The 23,285-nt window shown below is 42.5% G+C and overlaps 1 protein-coding gene and 1 long non-coding RNA gene across 3 annotated transcripts in view; one reads left to right on the forward strand and one right to left on the reverse strand.

The window, feature by feature from the left end:
• LDLRAD4 (low density lipoprotein receptor class A domain containing 4) overlaps positions 1–23,285 on the reverse strand; it is a 345,528-nt gene that overhangs the window by 85,684 nt on the left and 236,559 nt on the right. The window lies entirely within an intron of this gene.
• Positions 13,808–17,052, forward strand: LOC122938864. 2 transcript variants are annotated; one of them, XR_006390061.1, is made up of 3 exons: positions 13,808–13,891; positions 15,639–15,802; positions 16,684–17,052. It is a non-coding gene; the product is annotated as an uncharacterized LOC122938864 (long non-coding RNA). The 2 variants fall into 2 exon arrangements; XR_006390060.1 differs by having other exon boundaries at positions 16,687–17,052.

Consider the following 23,285-nt stretch of genomic DNA (forward strand, 5'->3'; position numbering starts at 1 on the left):
CTTCTCGTAGGGAGGGAAAGCGCAGCAGCAACCCTCTAACCACTCCTCTTACCCAAGCTTTTTAAACATGCAAGACAAAATCCGTGTGGAGGCAATGTTTAATAGCTTTACAGGAGCTGATGTCCAGCATGTGCTGTCGTAGTAGTGTAGGGGCATTCAATTACCCCTGTGGGATCTGGAAAATGCAAACGTGCCATTGCTTAAAAAATAAGAATAATAATTGTTGGTTAAAAATAATCAGTAAACTAATGCAAAAGAATACATATAGAAGGATGATTTACTGTAAAAAACTATTTACAGTTAGGCAAACTACTTTAAAATCTCCATGGAAGCCATTTTATTGTGTTTTAAACATAAAATATTTTATTCCTATGGCAAGTTATCGGCATGTCAAATTACAGCCTTCTGTGTCCCATAGACACATGGGGGGGTCATTTACTAACAGGTGTACGCCACTTTTTTTTTTTTCCACCACAACCTGTGGAGAATCCATGCTCACCTGCTCCCTGTGGCTCCATTCTGACCTCCTGCCTCTCTGCTGGCCTTACGGTCTCAGTCTGTTAACTTCCACGTGGACAGGGTCACATGCGGCGTTGCAGCCAGTGACTGGCCTCAGAGGTGACATGTTCGCAAGCAGCTTATGAACCAACCACTAGGTGCTACTTGGGGACATATCACTGCAGAGGCCAGTCATTGTCTCCAGACCCCATCCATGCGGAAGCTGACTGATGTGGACTGGAAGTCTAGTGAAGAGAGGCAGGGAGTCGGTATGGAGCAGTAGGGGGCAGGCGATTTCTCCCCAGGTATTCCAGGAGGTGTTGCAAATAAAAATAAATTAAAAAAAGATGGATAAACACTTTAAGGTTTTCAGTCACTACAATGAAATGAATAATCAAGCACAATAAAAAAACATAACTCCTTCAAACAATACATAGTGTAACTAGGTTCTGCTATATCTGTATAATAAAAACAATTAACGGTTAAAATGGTGAAGTAGTGAAATCTGCAGTTCACAATGTACAAAAATCTTCTGACAGACATTCGGCAGGAAGGTTATTTAAGGTCTGTTATTTCCTGAGATTTCATAGCGTTTTACAGGTGAAAATTTGTGTAATTTGAGGATTAGGTCCTTCCATCTAATAGAGCTAGCCAGAGGGTTTGTGGAGTAGAACTGTGACAAATCCAAAAATGATTGTGTAGTTTAACTCTATTATCTATCGCTGAGAGTTTGTAGTAGGAGTTATGAATAAGCTAGTGGCAACACTGGAACAGAGTGATCACACGTAGTGGCTTTGTGACATTTTGGCTGGTGTGGTGTTTTAAACTGACAGATGAGGCAAATTGTGAAAGGGACATCTAAAAACTCAGTTCATACGATGCACTGAAATTTGCTCCAAATACCGTATTTTTCGCCCTATAAGACGCACCTAGGTTTTTGGGGAGGAAAAGAAGAAAAAAAAATGTTTTAACAAAAAGGTGTGCTTTTGGTGGTCTGTGGATGACGGACACTGTTATGGGGGGGATCTGTGGATGACGGACACTGTTATGGGGGGGATCTGTGGATGACGGACACAGTTATGGGGGGATCTGTGGATGACGGACACTTATGGGGGGATCTGTGGATGACGGACACTTATGGGGGGGATCTGTGGATGACGGACACTTATGGGGGGGATCTGTGGATGACGGACACTTATGGGGGGGATCTGTGGATGACAGACACTTATGGGGGGGGATCTGTGGATGACAGACACTTATGGGGGGGGGATCTGTGGATGACAGACACTTATGGGGGGGGATCTGTGGATGACAGACACTTATGGTGGGATCTGTGGATGACGGACATCTGTTATATATGTGCCATCCACAGACCCCCCACCCCATAACAGTGCCATCCACAGACCCCCCCCCAGCCCATAACAGTGCCATCCACAGACCCCCCCCCCAGCCCATAACAGTGCCATCCACAGACCCCCCCAGCCCATAACAGTGCCATCCACAGACCCCCCCCCAGCCCATAACAGTGCCATCCACAGACCCCCCCAGCCCATAACAGTGCCATCCACAGACCCCCCCAGCCCATAACAGTGCCATCCACAGACCCCCCAGCCCATAACAGTGCCATCCACAGACCCCCCAGCCCATAACAGTGCCATCCACAGACCCCTACCCCTTAACTGTGCCATCCAGATTCCGTGTGTCCAAACCCCCGCCGCCGCCGCAGCCCCCGCCCCCCCAGTATACAAATATAAAATGTATTATTCGATTAAAAGTTATTAAACATGCCCCCCTCACTCCTAATAGTACCGTATATCCTAATCACTTCTGTATAATGCCGGCAGGCGTGTAACTCACTGACGTCACTTGCCTGAGCCGCCTACTTCATTCATAAAGTAGGCGGTGCAGGCACGTGACATCAGGGAGTTACGCTGCCGCCCGCCCAGCCTGCCTGCATGCCTTATACAGAAGCAATTAGGATATACGGTACTATTAGGAGTGAGGGGGGCATGTTTAATAACTTTTAATCGAATAATACATTTTATATTTGTGTAGCACTGGAGCGGCGGGGCTATAGTATAGTGACTGTGCTGCACCGCCCCGTCGCAATTGCTGGCCCCCAGCTCCTCCTCCCAGTCCCTCCTCCGCACGTACATCGCAGCCTGCGGTGTTAAACTGGTCAGCACTCGCCATTTTTGGGGAGGAAAAAGTGCATCTTATGGGGCGAAAAATACGGTATATCAAATTAACCGTTGAAAGTTAGTTCTGGTCTGGTGTCTTTGGCCCATAGACATCCATTGTTTTGTTTTTTGCTCTGCTTGAAAAATGAGAGTGCCAGTGTGTGCTGCATTTCTATGGCGTTTTTGCGTGGCATTTTTTGTACCAATGAAATTTCCACATAATGCTTTACAGGGAAAGTTACATTACTGGGTATACACACTTCCCAATAAAAAAAAAGAAACAAAGGTATACAATATTCTGCATAAATTCTGGTGGCCACCACAAGGTGGAGCTCATTACATAGGAATATATAGTTACCATCGATATCAATAGAAGCTGTAAATAATCTATTTGCACTGAGCTCCCTCTACTGGTGGCTGCCAGAAAATGCACCAATATGCCAATGGTGCATGGTAGATGGTGGGCCCCGTTACAAATGTTGTGCCGAGTCAGTTTACACCCAGCAACCTATATGAATGCACCTCAAATGGTACATGGTGGGCCCTGTTACAAATTTTGTGCTGGGTGGGTTTACAGCCAGAAACCTACAGTATTTTCCACCTTAAAAGACTCCCTTTTTCCCCCAAAAAAATAGGGGAAAATGGCAGTGATTCTTACAAAGCGAATAATATTGAGTGCTTTCATTACGTAGTATGCAGGAGTTGTGAGGAGTTAGGCACTGAAAGCATAATGTACAGTCACGTGACAAATATGTTGTCGAAATTTGTGAAAATCCATTCTGTGAATGAGGCAGTTTCTACGATGCGCATTTAGATGGAGGTGTAGAAATTTCTAACCTTAGAAACATTCCGCATACCCCAATCACATGCTCTGGAAAACAAATCCACACCACTTTTTGACATCATCTTGGAAAGCAGGCACGTTACCATCATGGGTATTGTTCAGAAAAACAGCAAACTGGCCCAACTCAGTGGGCTAAATCCTCGAAATTACACAGGGAAGAGAGAGGAGAATGGTACTGCCAGCGTTTAGCACTCACAATAAGTGCACTATGTCCCCGTATACTGTCAGTGCTAAGCGCTGGCCGTCCTTTTCTCCTCTCTGTTCTTTGCATTCAGTAACTAACAGAGAAGCAGAGGGAACAGAGATAAAGGAGCAGTGGTCATGTGAGACACATGCAGAGATGATTAGGGCACATATAGGGAGCCGGGGGCAGGGAGATGAGAGACAAGCTGAGAAGTTGTATATAGCGTTCAGGAGACACTGGAAACAGACTGAGTGTTACTAAGGAGACTTGATACATGCTGCGTTCTAGTAAAATAGAACTTTCACTTCAGCAAGTAGGTATTATGTAGTGGAAGTTAATAATGTATTGTTATCATCCATATTGCTTCCTTTACTGGATGGTTGCTTTTTTCCATCAAATGATACACCGTTCGTTTCAACGGTTACAACCACCCTGCAATCCATCAGTGGTGGCCGTGCTTGCACACTAAAGGAGAAAGCATCAGCCTCTCTGGTGGCTGAGACCGTGGGAGAGCACATATGCTAGTGCTCTTTTCTATAGTGCGCAAGCACGGCCACCGCTGATGGATTGCAGAGTGGTCGTAACCATGGAAACGGGCACTGTATAATGTGATGGAATAATACATTCAGCCAGCAATATGGATAATCACAATACATTAGTAAGCAGCTCGTATTAACCTCCTCTACATAATATTTACTACTTGCTGACGTGAGACAACCCCTTTAATAAAAGCACATTACTGTCCCTGCTAAATATTATCTGAAAACTGAACTGGCAGTTACACTTCAAGAAATAGGTTGCCTGTATTTTTACATTGTTTTACATTAGTACAACTGAACGTGGATATCGGGTTATACATTTGAATCCAAGATAAAGTCATTTCTATTCATAATTAATTCCAACAATGAACAGTCAATTATATTATTCCCTGCTGAACAGTTTATGATTTAAAAGGCTCCACAAAGAAAGTCATAAGAAAAGCCACCATTAGCTAATGATCTTTTGTGGTAGCAAATTAGTTGCCTTCTATTCATTTTAATCTATGCAGTTCAGAAACGAAGATCGTCTGATGTCCAAGTAATGAAGACAGATGACAGTAAAAAGCAGAGGAACGTCTACTCCTCAACACCGTGTAAATACAATTAGATCAATTTATAAGGACAATGCTGGAAAAAGGCTACTTTCACACTAGCGGCAGCCTTCTCCGGCAGGATGGTTCATTCTGGACATAGAAATGACGGTACAGGAAGTGTGCCGATATCTCCTTTTTCTTGAATACAGGGGCCAAGATTATCGACCGTACATGTCATTCATTGAAAAATGTGGGGGGAGTTCAACGTTATTTCTCTTACTTTTGCTATTGAACCATTGTTGTCATTTTGGCTAGTCTGTCTGGGCTTGGTATTGCGGGTCTGCCGGCGTCTCCGTTGTCTCCACTGTTGAATTCATTACTGTGATTTGTGTATTTGCACATATTCTAATGTATCTGACTATTATGTTAGATTTGCTGCTCTTTTCCTATAATGTTGGGGTTATGGGGATTTTGTTATTGTAGTTATTGAATACATTTGTATTTACTTTTACTTCAATAAAAATGATCTGATTAAAAAAAAAAAATAATGACGGATAGGTATGTCAAATGGTGGCTGCTGTTGCAATAAGGTGGTAACGTGCCACTAGGAGCTGTAGAATGCCACACAGTATTGTATGACTGGGAAACTGTCACTTTGGGCACTTTTTGACATTATATAAGCACAGTACATGGACACTCCATGACTATGAGGTTCATATATGGCTCTATTGGAACTGTAAGACACTATATTTGAGTCCTATACACGAGTATCTAAAACATTAGGTGGCAACTGGCCTTATGTGGCCTTTGTATGTAACTCGACAAAGTATCGCATTGTACGTATGTGCTATGTAGTAAATTAGTTCGGTATAGAATCCAGTGATTGGCTGCAGCAGTCACATGCATTCCATCAACAGGATATGAGAGAGACGGGAGCTGCAGAGCTGGTGGTGGAGCAATGGAGTGAGACCAGGTGAGTATGATCATCACCACAGGTCTGGACACTCGGAGGTCTGAAAAAAAAAAAAAAAGTTTGATAAGATCTTTCTTCACTGCAGGAAGGAGTCTAGGCCATTAGCATAGCATTATCCCTCTTTCACCAAACTTTACAGTTGGGACAATGCAGCGAGACAGAGCGTATTCTACTGGCATCTGCCAAACCCAAACCCGTCCATCAGACTGACAAATAGAGAAACATGACTAATGGCTCCACAGAACACATTTCCTCTGCTCCAGTGGTGGTGTGCTTTACACCACTCCATCCGACACGTGGCATTGCTTGGTGATATAAGGCTTGCATGTAGGCTCTTGGCCATAAAGTACAGTTTTTGTGCTGATGTTAATACCGGGGGAGGTTTGGAACGTTGCAATTATCGAATTAGTGGAGTGTTAGCGACTTCTATGCACTATGCGCCTCAACACTCAGTGACCCCGCTCTGTAACCATTATGTGGCTGAGTTGCTGTGGTTCCTAAACACTAATACTTTGCAATATCATTTCACAAGCTGACTTGTTGTAATGGCGGAACCCTATTACAGTACCATGATCAAATTCAGTGAGCTCTTTAGAACGACCACATTTTTTACAATTGTGTGTAAAGGCAGACTTCATGGCAATCTGATGGATTTTATACACCTGTGACAATGGGACTGACTGATACACCTGAATTCAACGATTCAAAGGTGCTTTTCATAGTTGTGTCCATATAGTGGACATGTACACAGTGTCAGACTTCCTAGGGCACACCAGAGGAAAATAATCTTGAGGCCCATCCCCTATATCATCAATAAAGTTTAAAGGGAATCTGTCAGCTGTGAAACACCCGCCCAACTAGAGTAAGCAGTGTATAATGTGATGCAGAGTCCAGTTATATCATTGTTGTCTTCATACTTGCTTCCACAAACCAGCAGTAAAATGCATTGCGAGGACTCTCGTGCTCACGCACATAATGGAGAGGACTTGAGGAGGAGTCCTCTCAATGTATTATACTGCCGGTTTGTAGGAGCACAGCGTCACTATGCAAATGAGTATGGAGATAAAAATTGCATAACCGGATTTAGTATCACTTACTGTACATTACACACTGCTTACTCTAGTTTGGGAGTGTTTTGGAGCTGACAAATTCTCTTTAAGGGTCCATTCACCCGTCCGTATGTGTTTTGCAGATCTGCAAAACACAGACACTGGCAATGTGCGTTCTGCATTTTGCGGACCGCACATCGCCGGCACTCTCATAGAAAATGCATTTTCTTGTCTGCAATTGCGGATAAGAATAGGACATGTTCTATTTTTTTTGCGGAATGGAAGTCCGGATCAGCAAATGCAGACTGCACATTCCATTGAAAATGAATGGGTCTGCACCCGTTCTGCAAAATTGCGGACGTGTAAATGGACCCCAATAGGTTTTGAATGAAAGAAAGAGACCCTAGTGTCAAGTGATTGGCTCCAAATGGGTTATTTTCTCCTGAACCTTTGGGGCCCATTCAGAATCAGAACCTAGGCTTACCAAAAGATACTCTGGTGGGCCATTCCGACCCTGCATATACACTATGGGAAGCAGCCATCCTCATTACAATAAGAAACGTATTCTTATACAAGGCCAATTAATGGCCTACAAGCAAATGATGATTAAAGGGGTAGTCCCAGGAAAAATATTGTACAGTTTTCAAACCAGCACCTGGATCTCAATATTATTGGAGTTACATGTCTTTAATATGGCTTCTGAGTTATTCAATAAAATGTATCTATATAGCGCCAGCAGCTCTTTGTTCTTTTTCTTATTTCTATGTCCTGCTCACTGAGATGGTCGCACATGCTCAGTTTAATCTTTCAACTGTCTCCTGAGCTGTGATAGGAAGGCTATGGACATGCCCCCTTATCTCCAGCAGAAAAGACACTCCCCTTGAGCTGCCAGCTTGATATTAATCTAGCAGAGGAATGAACGTGGAGATCTCTGGTTCCATGTGAGGTACAGGGCTGGTTCTCGATTTGTTAGAAAGAGGTTGTCGTGTGCTATATGATGTCGGATTTTCATTTTGTTACAATAATCATGGGATAACCCCTTTAAGGTCCTGGCCAAATTCACGTATGACTGGGACAAATAATGGATTGTCAGGGTCTCAGCCGTTTATTTAAAGTTGGTGAGAAATAAATTAAATGAGTACGTTTTTTTTTCTAAAAGGACTGCAGCCTAAATGATCTGGAGGTCTGATGATTTCTCAATTTTACTAAACACATACTTGCTACCTGTAGCCATGATCAGAGGGCTGATTTTCAAATAGCTTTTGATCCGAGAAGGAACTGCACACAGGCATCATACAAAGACTGGTGAGGGCACCAAGGAGCCACATGGTTTCAAATATGGGTGTACGGTACTGCAGAGATCAGCACTGCAGTCTTAAAAAGTATATTGAGAAAACTTTTATGCTGTTGGTTCATCTTAGAAAATGCACCTGAATTACAACCTTATTAGGGCCTAATTCACATGAACAATTTTACCGTCCAGGTTGAAAATGGACAGCACGTGGAATCGCAGAAAAAGTGGAGCTAGTGAGAAGGACTTCCAGTCTCCATCAGCCTAAGGCTACATGCACACGTCCATATGTGTTTTGTGGTCCGTATGCCATCAGTTTTTTTTTTTGCGGATCCATTGCAACAATGCCTAAAACGGACAAGAATAGGACATGTTATATTTTTTTTGCGGGGCTACGGAACGGACATACGGATAGCACACGATGTGCTGTCCGCATTTTTTGCGGACCCATTGAAATGAATGGGTCTGCATCCTATCCACAAAAAAATACGGAATGGACACGGAAACAAACAACGTTCGAGTGCATGTAGCCTAAGGCAGTAGTTTCTGTTTGCATCCGGCCCACATTTTTTTGTAGATTGGATGTGGACCCCTGCCCCACTCTCCACATAGTAATGATGATGTTTTCACTGTCGAACAAACTACAGAGGGCGCAGCATTTGCAGAGAGAGCAGAGCCTCTAGGATTAACACCTTAACGCCCCAGGACGAGATGGCTCGTCCTCAAACGCCGGCACTTAGCGCTCGAGGAAGAGCGCTCTCGTCCTGGAGTCGTTCCTCCCCCGCGTGCAGTTCCCCCGGTCAACAGCAGGGATCCGGCGGTTACTGACCGCCGGATCCCTGCTGCATCCACCCGCATCGGCGATAACGCAGATGCCGGAGGATTAACCCCTTATATGCCGCGGTCAGCGCTGACCGCAGCATATGGGAGGTTTGCGCTCCCTCACCTGATGGATCGGGTCTCCGCTGTGCTGTGGCAGGGACTCGATCGTTGCCATGGCAGCCCCAAACCATTTCGAGGCTTGGGGCCTGTTAACTATGGAAGACTAAGAGGCCCAGCCCCCAGGCATCTTATAGTGTAAGACACTAACAGTTCAATACAGATGTATTGTGCTGTATTAAAAAAAAAAATCTGACCCTGTAATGTTGAAGTCCCATAGTGGGACAAAAAAATAAAGTGAAAAAAAAAAGTTAATAAAATTAAAGTTTTACATTTTTTTTTAAAGTTTCAAGTAAAAAAAAAAAAAAAAAAAAAAAAAAAAAAAAAAAGCGTAATTTTCCATAAATAAAGTTTAAAAAAAATTGAAAAGACAGACATATTAGGTATCGTTGCGTCCGTATCAACCAGCTATAAACATATCACATGACCTAACCCCTCAGATGAACACCGTAAAAAATAAAAATATAAAAACTGTGCTAAATAAACAATTTTTTGTCACCTTACATCACAAAAACTGTAATATAGAGCAGCCAAAAATCATATGTACCCTAAACTAGTACCAACAAAACTTCCACCCTATCCCGTAGTTTCTAAAACGGGGTAACTTTTTGGGAGTTTCTACTCTAGGGGTGCATCAGGGGGGCTTCAAATGGGACATGGTGCCCAAAAAAACAAACAGTCTAGCAAAATCTGCCTTCCAAAAACCGTATGGCATTACTTTCCTTCTGCGCCCTGCCGTGTGCCCGTACAGCAGTTTACGACCACATATGGGGTGTTTCTGTAAACTACAGAATCAGAGCCATAAAGTTATCACCACAAAGTGACACTGGTCAGATTTGCAAAAAATGGCTTGGTCCTTAAGGTGAAAATGAGCCCGGTCCTTAAGGGGTTAATGGCAACTCCCCCGTTGCTCCTAGAGGTTCATTTGCATATATTAAAACGCAATTTTTCTCAGCAATGCAGACACATATGAACATGGGACAAACACAGATGCCTTCAGCTGCCAAGCGCACATGTAACAGGTCAGCTAGTTTCTTGGGTACAAATCTGCTGACAGATGCCCTTTATATACAGACTGGTGGTTTGATTGGTTGCCGTCAGGAACCAATACCTGGCTGTATCAAACTTTTTTTTTTTATGAGCCCCAATGATCCCAGGATGCAAGGAGCTTGCATTAATCAGTCCCTGCAAATTCAACATATATTCAGTGCATATAACTGTTATATCCTATCAGTTTTTAAAATGAGTGAAATTAAATAGGAAAAATACACAGCAGTTTAAGTTATTCTGTTCTCCCACTTGCTTCTGTTATTGGGAGCGAGCAAACCCATGCAAATGCCACATGTTCATCATTTATTTTGCTGGACAATTTATGGCCTGGCCCTCCATCTTTTTAAAGGAGCCCATTTGATAGATGTAATAGGCATGAGACCACACATACTGCAGATATGTATTACACCGTCCCAAGAAATGAATCAATCCTGTTCTACGCGCTCTTTAATCACATTTTTTAGAATGCAATGAATTGCATTTAACATTGTATATTCTTGCCTCATGGTATTGATTTGGTGCCTTTTTAATGCAGAGGCCTGCACTCTTTTAAAATGATGTTTCTTGCCTGACTGGCTGTGCAGGAGATGAAGCTCATAAACGTATAAACTGCCAAATAGCTTTGAATATTAACATCTAAAAGCAATTTGTCTTTTTTTGCAAGGATAATTTACTCACAATCTAAAAATATTCAACGTGATGGGTTTCATTATTTAAATCTGGAGAACTGCAGCGCAGACTTTCTTGCACCCGCTAGGATGCTAAAGCAATATTACGTTCTTTAAAATGTTAGTACAACAGTTTATTTAAAGAAGACCTGTCACCTCTCCTGACATGTCTGGTTTAGTATTCCCCAAGTAATAATTCTGAAGCATCTATTCCTATGACTCTGTGTTGTACCATTCCTGTATTATTCCTGCAAGAAGTTATGAATGAATTACCAGCATCTTGCAGTAAAGGTACGGACGGGTGTTACCAGTTGGGGGTTTGTCACTGCACAGTCTGGCACCAACAGCACTGATTGGACAGAGTCAGAAACACCCGCTACTGGTAACAACCTAGAGTCATAAGAATAGATGCTCCACAATTGATATTACAAGGGTAATGCCACTAGTTACTAAAACAGACATGTCGAGGGGTGGCGGGTCTTCTTTAACTGTTAAATAAAAGGACTTCTACAATACCAGGGTGAGGTGAGTTTTTTATCAAAAAAATTTAACTACAAAGTACAGTTAGGGTTCATTTACACGTCCATTCACATGCCTTTTCTTGTCTGCAATTGCGGACAAGAATAGGACATGTTCTATTTTTTTTTTACAGAAAGGAAGTGCAGATCCGCAAATGCGGATGCGGGCAGCACATTCCAGCCCCATTGAAAATGAATGGGTCCACACCTGTTCTGCAAAATTGCTGAACGGATGCAGACCCATTTTGCGGACGTGTGAATGGACCCTAAAAAATATTGCTGTATAGTAATGCAAGTGAAAATTAGCCACAAAAGGTTCTCCCAAAAATTGTAAAACCTACAAATAAAAAGGTTATTTTAACTTGTGGGTTCACAATACCCTGTAATTAGAGCTACCAACCAATGTTAGAGGGGTTGTCAATGGGATGTGTCCATTATTAAATCTCAGTCCCATTTACTTTAGTAAATACCAGACACCGCAAAAGCATGGACAAAAGATACAAGATATGCTAACATTTATAAAATTAAAGCAGATGTCTCATTAGGAAAACTCCCCTGTGCGTGAAAAGTATCAGACCCTTGTTATAACAGCTAGTTTGATGAGAATGAGGAGCTCATCATAGAGCTCCTTTCTAGCAAGATATAAATAGCGTACCAACTTATTTTTCACATAACAGAAGGTTAAAAAAAAAGTTAACAGTCCCTTAGCAATAGCCAACCGTCCCTTAGCAATAGCCAACCGTCCCTTAGCAATAGCCAACCGTCCCTTAGCAATAGGCAACCGTCCCTTAGCAATAGGCAACCGTCCCTTAGCAATAGGCAACCGTCCCTTAGCAATAGGCAACCGTCCCTTAGCAATAGCCAACCGTCCCTTAGCAATAGCCAAAAAATCCCTTAGCAATAGCCAAACCGTCCCTTAGCAATAGCCAAACCGTCCCTTAGCAATAGCCAAACCGTCCCTTAGCAATAGCCAACCGTCCCTTAGCAATAGCCAACAGTCCCTTAGCAATAGCCAACAGTCCCTTAAAAGGAATGAATTAGGAAGAGTTTGTATTTTCTTGGTAAGATGGTGGTAGACCCCTATGCCACTGCAAAGGCTGCACATAAGGCATGTCCACCCCTGATATAGCTATTGGTCCCAAAGTCAGCCCCAAATAACATTGTCTTCTTTGGGCCCCTAATGTATTAGGGGTCCATTATTGTTTCAGAGCTTGGCCCAAATGAAGGATCCTGGGGTACTATACTGGGCCAGACCAGCACTGCTGGCACCAGAGGCAATCTCTTTCAGAACGTGTTTATTGCGCTGATCACCGCAGGTTCTGCAAACAGGCGATTTTAGCAGCCGTACGGGAAAATGTAGAATTACAAGGCGGCCATTCATGTAATTTACAAGGACAGCTTCAGTCCGCCAAAACGGGAGCCACTCTCCTTAGCTGAATATTTGTGGCATGGAGCTCTATTTCCAGAAATATTTTATGACTATGCTGTATACATTTTAATCCAAATAACATTTTTTTTTAAATTGAATCCCGGAAGAACACTGCATTCTACAAGAATTACTTATAAATTACTTATAAATTACTTGGAGCCGCATCGTTCCATGGAGCTTTGGAACAGATTTAACAACAGAAGCATGTTAGCACTCTCAAGACATTTTGACTTTAATCCTGTAATTTTTGTAGATTTCTAGATTTTCTACAGCTTTGACATCTGAGACTAGATTTAAGAATGCGCATAGAAACATTAATATAAAGTGACATATGCGAGGAGCCTTGCAAAGGTATTCAACCCACTAGGTGTTATCCTGTTTTGTTTCATTACAATCTGGATTTTAATTTAGATTTCATGTAATGGACCTGAAATCCTAGTGCAAATTGTGACAGAGGAATAAAAAAAATAAAAAAAAATTGTATAGTATAATAAATAAAAATATAATAAATGAAGAACTTAAAAGTTGTTCATATCTACAATACTCTACGCTTTTGTGGAGAGACGCCTGAGTCACCCCTCTTCATCTTACCTAGTAGGCCTTCATTTATGGTCCCAGTGCCAGACTTTATTAAAGAATAGAGCCCCATATTTTTATGTTTTACTTTGCTCCGTCTAAATATACAAGACAGCGCCTGCAATGTAACGAGCGGATGTCTCAATAAGTCAGAAACATCTCATAGATAAAGGATTTGTTGCTGCATTTGCTGCCAGGTTGACTGTCACATGTAGCCACCAGAATGTTCTCTCTGGAGTTAATATTGTTTGCTTCAGATCTTAGCACTCAGTGCTCCTGAGGATGTTTGACGGCTGGCTCACCTAGCTGGCACAGACAGGCATGTTGTTTGCCTTACCCACTTCTGCGCCGCCTGACCTTCCTGATGTGCATCAGCAATAATATTTGCTGACCCGTCTAGCTATAATGTTGACTTTACCAACTAAAGTGCCTTTCACAGGCAGCACTATAATGCACAGTGTCACACCTTTCAGAGATAAGCAAGCAGAGGGAAAAGGACAGGTGACAGCATCAAGCTATCACTTCCAAACCGGATCTGCTGCTAATCAGGCAGGTATTCAGCTTCTCACTCCTGTAGGTCTGCTTAGCATAGAAATCGGCTGCCTTCCCAGGAAAATGAGGTAACGTCTGACTCGAATGCCAATCTCACACTAGTAGGCAGGCTGGGTAAATACTGTGTTTTTTTTCTGGACTAACAATATATTTGGTATTGCTACCACATCCACTGCTGAAACTGGTGGGATATTTACATTGAAGCCTTAAAGGGAGTCTGCCAGCAGTTTTCACTATGCAAAACTGCTGATAGTGCTAAATTAGAGATATGTTTAGACCTATTTATGTGGCTGGTTTTTAGCAGCAGCCGAACTGAAAAATGAAACTTATAATCTGCTGGACAAATCTCAGAGGTGGTCCTTAATGCTGATGTGCCCTCCGGCCTCAGCTGTAGTGGTCTCCTAATTGGAGGCAACAGCTAGCTCTTGGAACAGAGAGGAGGAATTGTGGAGCAGCTCACAGTAGAGTGCCAAAAAAACACTTCAGCGTGAGGGATCGGCCTTGGGCAATTGGAGGAGCACAGAAGTCCAAATTAAAATTTCACTTCAACTCTTAAGTTGGCCATACACATTAGATAGAAGTCGGTTGAACAGCAGTTGAACAAGCAATCATCTGGTGAATGTTCACTTCGCAGACATGGCCATATACACTTATACTAGTCCATTAGCCGTTATAGCTATTCTAACTGGCCATACATGTTCAATGAATCAGGGCGATGGACAAAGACCTTTTCCCCGACTATTGGATGAACATATTAAACACGGCGACTTCTTTTCAAATGATACTGGTCTGTCATTCGACAGTTAAAATGATCGTTCATTGTTACATTTTTACCATGTTACATTCATTTTGGTTGAAATTGTCCACTTTACTCAACTTTAGACTAATGTGTATGGCCACCTTTACACCTCCATAACTGGTTCATGTAAAAAAAAAAAAAAAAAATTTACCACAGGAAATTAGTTTTTAAGTAAAATCTGGCTTTTCAGCAATTTCATCATCATCATGTAATATATTTATTTGGTACACCAACTATAACTCCATAGCCCTGGTTTTGTAGAGTCAAAACTACTGACATACCCTGCAGCCAATCACTGGCTGTAGAGGTGACAGGATCCACCTTGCGTCATGTCACATTTATGATATAAAGGGAGATGGTCACTGCTGCATCGCAGGTTGGGAGGAGAAGGAGCGGGGAAGCAAGTAAGTAAGGGTGGGTTCACATCACCGTTATGGATTCCGTTACGGCTTTCCGTTATAACGGAAAATAACGGAATCCATAAGACGGAAGGACGGATCCGTTATGCTGCCTATAGATTTGTATTATGACGGAATGCAAAACGGAAACCTTTAAAAGGCATTCCGTCTTAATAGAAGTCTATGGGAATCATAACGGATCCGTCCTGTTTCAGTTATGCAGAACGGAGAAAAAAAAGTCATGTCTACGGATCCGTTATGATTCCCATAGACTTCTATTAAGACTGATCAAAACGGAATGCCTCTCAAAGGCTTCAGTTTTGACTTCCATCTTATGGATTCTGTTACTTTTCGTTATAACAGTGTTATAACGGAAAGCCATAACGGAATCCAGAACGCAGATGTGAACCCACCCTAAGCTTCCCTTTGCAGGTCTGGCCAAGTGGGAAAGAAGGGGGCTTGCAAAAAAAAAAACAACACATATTGCACAACTCCTTTAAACACTTTGGATTTCTTATATGAAATCAACCCTTCCCTGAAATAGTTCATTAATATGTATGCACTAATAGCGATTAATAGCAAAAAGAACTAAACATTTTTTTTGTGGATTTTCCTCAGATTTCACCCTATGCACTGCATATTTAAAATCTACATCACAGGTCAATTTACACTGCTGACTTTTCTGGACTGTGTAAAAGAGATTTCTTTGCTGGCACTGTAAAATGGTGTAGATATGCCAGCTAATCCGCAGCATATTCGCAGTAGGGGCCAACACAAGTCAGGTATTTATGATTTCTCCAATCTATTTAGTAGCACAAAAAATGAACGCTAACTGACACTAACGCATGTAGTTATGTCCTCACTATGACTGAAAGGGTCTGAAGGAAAAGGTATGTTAAAAGTTTAAAGAGCATTTGTCAGCATGATCAACCCTATTAAACCAGGCATATTGTATTATGTATTGTAATCAAGTAGCTTAAAGGGAACCTGTTATCAACGTTATGCTGCCCATACTAACAGCAGTATAAAGTAGAGACAGGCGAGTTGCTTTCAGCGGTCTGTCATTTATCTTGGGGTCCCTATGATCTGCAGCAGGCAGTACTTAGAGGGATATTCCAGGATTTTACTATTAATGGCCTATCCTCAGGATAGGCCATCAATATGTTATAGGCGGGAGACTGACACCCATTTCACTTCAATGGCAGCAGCGCTGCAGCACGACTTCCAGCAATGCAGCTACTGCAGAACAGCTTATCGATGGGCATGCTGGACCCAGGATGCCATATTAGCCAATCGGCACACTAAAATTATGCCCCAAGGAGAACAACGGGATCCTCTTCACTTTGTCTAAAGTGTCAGATGCCACAGACGCTGTTGACAACATGTGGGATTAAACAGCTGGGCCTGGAGTAATCTGTGATTCTGGCCACAGCAGGCAGGTCTCGGGCCTATTACACTCCAGGTATGGAGCAGGCTCAGCTTGTGAGCCCACTCTATACACTCCTCATGTAACTGGGCTGTAAACACTTACATCCAGGCACTCAAAGGGATTAAACGTGCCTGGGATAAACACAAATCTACCCAAAAATAAAAATAAAATCCTAGATGGCAGACTTTTCTTGTTGTAATTTTTCTGTCTTTGCCTCCCTCTATTTCCGCATAGTAGCAAGTCCTGTACTGCTGTAAAGATTCCTGAATCAATGCAGGTCGTTTCATCTCGGCTTCCTTCACAACTGCAGACATCAAGCAGAAAAATAAACCCGACAAGCTCCTCGAGATGTTCAGCAAAACACACAATAAAAAGAATCCCAAAAAACGAAACCCTCTTATTACATTGTCTGCTCTAAATAAACATGTACTCTTCAGACAATGATCAGCTCCAGCATGACTCAACACCTCCCATAAACTCTGACACCAATGTTAAGGCGAATGAATGCATGGTTGTCATCGGGCCTTTTCCATCAAACTGTTTAACCTCCATCAAAACTTTTGGCATTGCTTCAACATATGAATATTTATTTCTTGATTTTAAAATTTCCCTTTTGCTTCGCCAAACTGAATTCAATAAATCAGAATTTCTTGCTTACGGTTTGGGGTTCAATGAGGTCCAGCAGCAAGGAATACCACTTTGCCCCTATGGGTGTCTGACTGATTTCAAAGCACATAAAAGAGGTGAGTACATTTAGAGGAAATGTCCCGCACTTGGAATGGGAGTGGGTGAAGCACTCTCATCCCACCAACTTTATTGAGTAGAACTTTGCCTTCCCCAACCCAACAGTATAAATTTGTGTGTTATGCATGCCAATGTTATGGGGACACCGTGGCCATCATTATTACGGCTCTTAAATACAGTTGTATTTCAGTTCTGTACAACATGCAGCGTACCTGTCCTGTACCAGTCAGACAGGAAAAACTGCTGGCATACTCCATCAGATGCTTGAATGGAATTCTCATAGAAGCAATAACGCCATACTACATATACAGCACTTCATGAAGCCTCTACGACAGCATACAGACACGGTGGCCGCATACAGGTCCTTCTCCAAAAATTAGCATATTGTGATAAAGTTCATTATTTTCTGTACTGTACTGATAAACATTAGACTTTCATATATTTTAGATTCATTACACACCAACTGAAGTAGTTCAAGCCTTTTATTGTTTTAATATTGATGATTTTGGCATACAGCTCATGAAAACCCAAATTTCCTATCTCAAAAAATTAGCATATTTCATCCGACCAATAAAAGAAAAGTGTTTTTAATACAAAAAAAGTCAACCTTCAAATAATTATGTTCAGTTATGCACTCAATACTTGGTCGGGAATCCTTTTGCAGAAATAACTGCTTCAATGCGGCGTGGCATGGAGGCAATCAGCCTGTGGCACTGCTGAGGTGTTATGGAGGCCCAGGATGCTTCGATAGCGGCCTTAAGCTCATCCAGAGTGTTGGGTCTTGCGTCTCTCAACTTTCTCTTCCCAATATCCCACAGATTCTCTATGGGGTTCAGGTCAGGAGAGTTGGCAGGCCAATTGAGCACAGTAATACCATGGTCAGTAAACCATTTACCAGTGGTTTTGGCACTGTGAGCAGGTGCCAGGTCGTGCTGAAAAATGACATCTTCATCTCCATAAAGCTTTTCAGCAGATGGAAGCATGAAGTGCTCCAAAATCTCCTGATAGCGAGCTGCATTGACCCTGCCCTTGATAAAACACAGTGGACCAACACCATCACTGACTGTGGGTACTTGACACTGGACTTCAGGCATTTTGGCATTTCCCTCTTCCCAGTCTTCCTCCAGACTCTGGCACCTTGATTTCCAAATGACATGCAAAATTTGCTTTCATCCGAAAAAAGAACTTTGGACCACTGAGCAACAGTCCAGTGCTGCTTCTCTGTAGCCCAGGTCAGGCGCTTCTGCCGCTGTTTCTGGTTCAAAAGTGGCTTGACCTGGGGAATGCGGCACCTGTAGCCCATTTCCTGCACACGCCTGTACACGGTGGCTCTGGATGTTTCTACTCCAGACTCAGTCCACTGCTTCCGCAGGTCCCCCAAGGTCTGGAATCGGTCCTTCTCCACAATCTTCCTCAGGGTCCGGTCACCTCTTCTCGTTGTGCAGCGTTTTCTGCCACACTTTTTCCTTCCCACAGACTTCCCACTGAGGTGCCTTGATACAGCACTCTGGGAACAGCCTATTCGTTCAGAAATTTCTTTCTGTGTCTTACCCTCTTGCTTGAGGGTGTCAATGATGGCCTTCTGGACAGCAGTCAGGTCGGCAGTCTTACCCATGATTGCGGTTTTGAGTAATGAACCAGGCTGGGAGTTTTTAAAAGCCTCAGGAATCTTTTGCAGGTGTTTAGAGTTAATTAGTTTATTCAGATGATTAGGTTAATAGCTCATTTAGAGAACCTTTTCATGATATGCTAATTTTTTGAGATAGGAAATTTGGGTTTTCATGAGCTGTATGCCAAAATCATCAATATTAAAACAATAAAAGGCTTGAACTACTTCAGTTGGTGTGTAATGAATCTAAAATATATGAAAGTCTAATGTTTATCAGTACATTACAGAAAATAATGAACTTTATCACAATATGCTAATTTTTTTAGAAGGACCTGTATATGGGAGTCAAACTGAGTCCATGCACTACTGTGTAGTTCTGCTGTTTGCATGAGGCTCTAGAAGGGCGCTGTGGCTGGTCTTGTAACAGTGGAGTATGCTAGCGGCATTACTATCCTTACATTGAACTAGGTGCTAAACCACTATTTATATTAAAGCACCATTATTCCCAGGGCACTGTACAAGTGAAAAGGGATATACATACATAACCTAAGACAGGATTAATAAGCATGGACTAACTTAGTGACAGACTGGTACAGAGGAGGAGAGGACGCTGTCCGTGAGTGCTTAGACAGCAAGGTAGAAGGAGACAGTAGGTGACGGTAGAAGCTTCTTATATGTACTGATGGAGTAGAGTGAACAGTCCTGTTTTCTGAGATTTCCGAGTTGTGTTATCCAATCTAAGCAAACATCTTCAATTGCTTTTCAATGGCTTTTGTCTCAAGATAACGCGATGAGTTAAGAAATTTAAGTTAAGAGCTGGAAGTGCTAACCCTGCTCCATCTGTAGGTTGTAGGCTTTCCTCAGCAGGTGGGTTTTCAGGTTGCTTTTGAAAATCTGGACAGCAGGGGGCAAACGATTTAAGGAAAATCTGAATGGTCATTTTCTTCAATTTCTAGAAAAACTGATCTAAAAAACACATCATGTCATAATTCTCACCTTAAGGCATTCTGTCACCAAGTTTTGGGCGAGATCGCCGCTAGCATGTCCGCAATATACCTGTCCTATAGGGCTGTGTGCTTTTATTTTCTTTAAAAAAGGATTTTAGAGATATGTTAATTAGTCTTGTAGGTGCCCAAGGGGCTATACGAACCTTCCTGGTGCCCAGCCGTGCCCGCCTGTGAAGGAGCCCAGCACCGCCTATGTCCTCCGAATATCCTCCTTTCATCACCGATAGATTGCCGTAATCTCGCGATGCGCGAGCTGACGCATGCGCAGTGCCGTTATAGTGTTCCTTCCCAGTGCTGGCATCAGCCACAGGGAAAGAACTGCGCATGCACAAGCTCGCGCATCGTGAGATTACTGCAATCTATCGGTGATAAAAAGGAGGAGATTCGGAGGACATAGGCGGTGCTGGGCTCCTTCACAGGCGGGCGTGGCTGGGCACCAGGAAGGTTAGTATAGCCCCTTGGGCACCTACAAGACTAATTTACATATCTCTAAAATCCTTTTTTAAAGACATTAAAAGCACACTGCCCTATAGGACAGGTATATTGCGGACATGCTAGCGGCGATCTAACCGTGCATGTCCGCAGCTCTATAGCCTAAAACTTGGTGACAGAATCCCTTTAATAAGGAACCTTTTATAACCCTTTTGCTATGTAAATTGAACTTCTATTCATGAAGTTAGGTCATTAAACTGTATCCATGGATGTACCCACCCTGCAAGTACAGTAGTAATTATCAAACGCAAAAGATTATATGTGGAAAGACGACAGCAGTTGGTTTTGTTTTTTTACATATCCACTTTTTGTTCTAAGAACTAAGCAGGAGCTATTACATTAGCACCACATACCTGCCAAATAGTGTTATCATTGCAAGGACAGAGCCAGTAACAACAAAAACATCAGCAAACCTATTAGGAAAAAAACTGGCAGTACTAATGGTGTAGTATGAACACAGTAGAAGGTCAAGGTAGAAAATAATTACACAAATTTAACTCCTGCAGAGCTCACATTTCTGATTCCGTTTTAAGCCAAAATGTTAAAGATTTAAAATGCCGGCGCACATTCTGGAAATGATACATTTTCTACTAGACAGGAGCATCGAAATTAGGCTGCGTTCACATCTCCGTTTTGGATATTTGGCTGCCTGATCTGGCGCAAATGAAAAAACGGTGCATGCAATGTTCAGCCGAAACCCAGCATTTATGCCGGAAATCGGCTCGATCACTGCCAGACCTCACTGCAGTCAATGGGAATCAGGCAGTGAAGTAGAGGATCCGGCAGGCTGCTCTGTGCTGAAACGGGCCAACGGATCTCCAAATGGAGATGTGATCGAAGCCTAACAGAACAAGCAAGAACATTTCTTTTTTTTCATCTGTTTTTGCTGGGAAACTAAATTAAATATCTAACATATCAGTTGAGCAAAGGTAAACCTGCAGTTTACAGCTTTCACATTTCTAAAAAGTTTGGAGATGCCAACTTCAAACTGCCCTGGAAGAGGATTTACTGGAGATAGGAGAGATGTAGGGAAATTGTCAACTCGGGTGTAACACAACGGCCCAGTGACTGTACGAACACGTCGGGAACGATGAAGAAAAAGCAGCAAACACTACCGGTCTCATAATCTTGAGAGCTGTTCTGCACTGCTTTCGCAGAAATTGTCCTGCCTTTTGATCCTGCTATGAAAAGACATTCTGCATCATAAATTTCATATTCTAAGCCACGGGAAACCCATTTTCATCTCAAGGAAACCACAAGTCAATAGTGACCCTAATAAATGGGCTATGCTGTACATGAAAGAAATGCACTTTCTATATGTTTTGCATTTTTATTTAAAGCTCCCTTGTGCCAGGCCTACATAGAGATGGAAGCAATTTACCATCTAGACTGTGCTCTTCACCTTTTAATGTAATTGTTTTCCCAGCTTCATATGGTTGCACATGCACTTTAGAGCCGCAGGGCACAATTTTGCCTAACACCAGGAGCCTAAGTGACATACATGACTAGGATTGATGCCGTGGCTTCCTTCACAGCATATGTAGATAATTAACAGTTTCATTTGTTGGTGCCATTGACTCATCTCTGGTTCTGCAGCAGTGGCAGGCTCTGCTGGATGGTCACAGTGGGCATGTATGCCATAAATGTGATTGATGCGCCTGCTTTTTCTCATACACAAAAAAAATGCAACGCAGTTCATTCACTAGTAATATAGACTAAGTCCAGCAGTTTCTAAATCTGACTTTCTACTGTAGGTATATAAAAAGATTTACTGTATGCTTACATTTTACTTGTTATAAAGTGTTCACCCTCTTATTTATTTGATATATATTTCTATAAACCCTTTACTAGAATGAAAAACCATAAAGTCATTTAATATACAACCTCAAATACATAACTCGTAATAGCTCCAAAATTCAATATCAATCTAAAGAAAAAAAACTGAAGAGTCTTTAAAGGGCATCTGTCATCAGATTTGTACCTATGAAACCGGCTGACCTGCGCTTGGCAGCTGAAGGCATCTGTGTTGGTCCCATGTTCATATGTGTCCATATTGCTGAGAAAAATTAAGTTTCAATACATGCAAATGAACCTGTTACACCTAGAGGCTCTGCTCTCTCTGCAACTACCAGGCATTCGGTACTTTATTCGACACGGCCAGTGAAAAGGACACCAGATGCAGAGAGAGCAGAGCCTCAAGGTGTAACGACAATGCTCCTAGAAGCTCATTTGTATATATATAATATTTATTATTGACGCACCATTCATTCCATTACGCTGTACATATGAAAATAAGTATAAATACATAATACAGACAATTGTAATAAGCATGGAACAAGACTAGTTACAAACTGGTGCAGAAGGAGAGAAGACCCTGCCCGCGAGGGCTTACAATCTGAAAGGTATGGGGGAAGGACACAGAAGGTGAGGGTAAAGCTGGTCATAGGGGTACAGCAGCAGAATCACTGTAGGTTGTAAGCTTGTCTCAAGTGGTGGGGTTTCAGGTTTCTTTTGAAAGATTCCATTGTGGGTGAGAGTCTGATATGTTGGGGTAGGGAGTTCCAGAGTATGAGGGATGCACGGGAGAAATCTTGGAGGAGATTGTGGGAAGAGGTGATAAGAGGGGAGGAGAGAAGGAGGTCTTGTGAGGATCGGAGATTACACGTGGGCATATATCCGGAAAGTAGCTCACAGTTGTATGAAGGGGACAGGTTGTGGACGGTCTTCTATGTATTTGTTAGTATTTTAAACCACCGTAAATTCACTGGGCAATGGGGAGCCAGTGAAGGGACTGGAAGAGGAGAGGCAGAGGAGTAACAAGGTGAAAGCTGGATTAGTCGGGCAGCAGAGTTGAGGATAGATTGGAGGGGTGCGAGGGTTCTAAATGGAAGACCACATAGGAGGATGTTAGAGTAGTCTAGGCGGAGGATGAGGGCATATACCTCATATACAGGTTCCTGGTTGAGGAATGCGCAGACGCAAGA

Source organism: Bufo gargarizans, chromosome 5, assembly GCF_014858855.1.
Source record: "Bufo gargarizans isolate SCDJY-AF-19 chromosome 5, ASM1485885v1, whole genome shotgun sequence".
NCBI classification, from domain to species: Eukaryota; Metazoa; Chordata; class Amphibia; order Anura; family Bufonidae; genus Bufo; species Bufo gargarizans.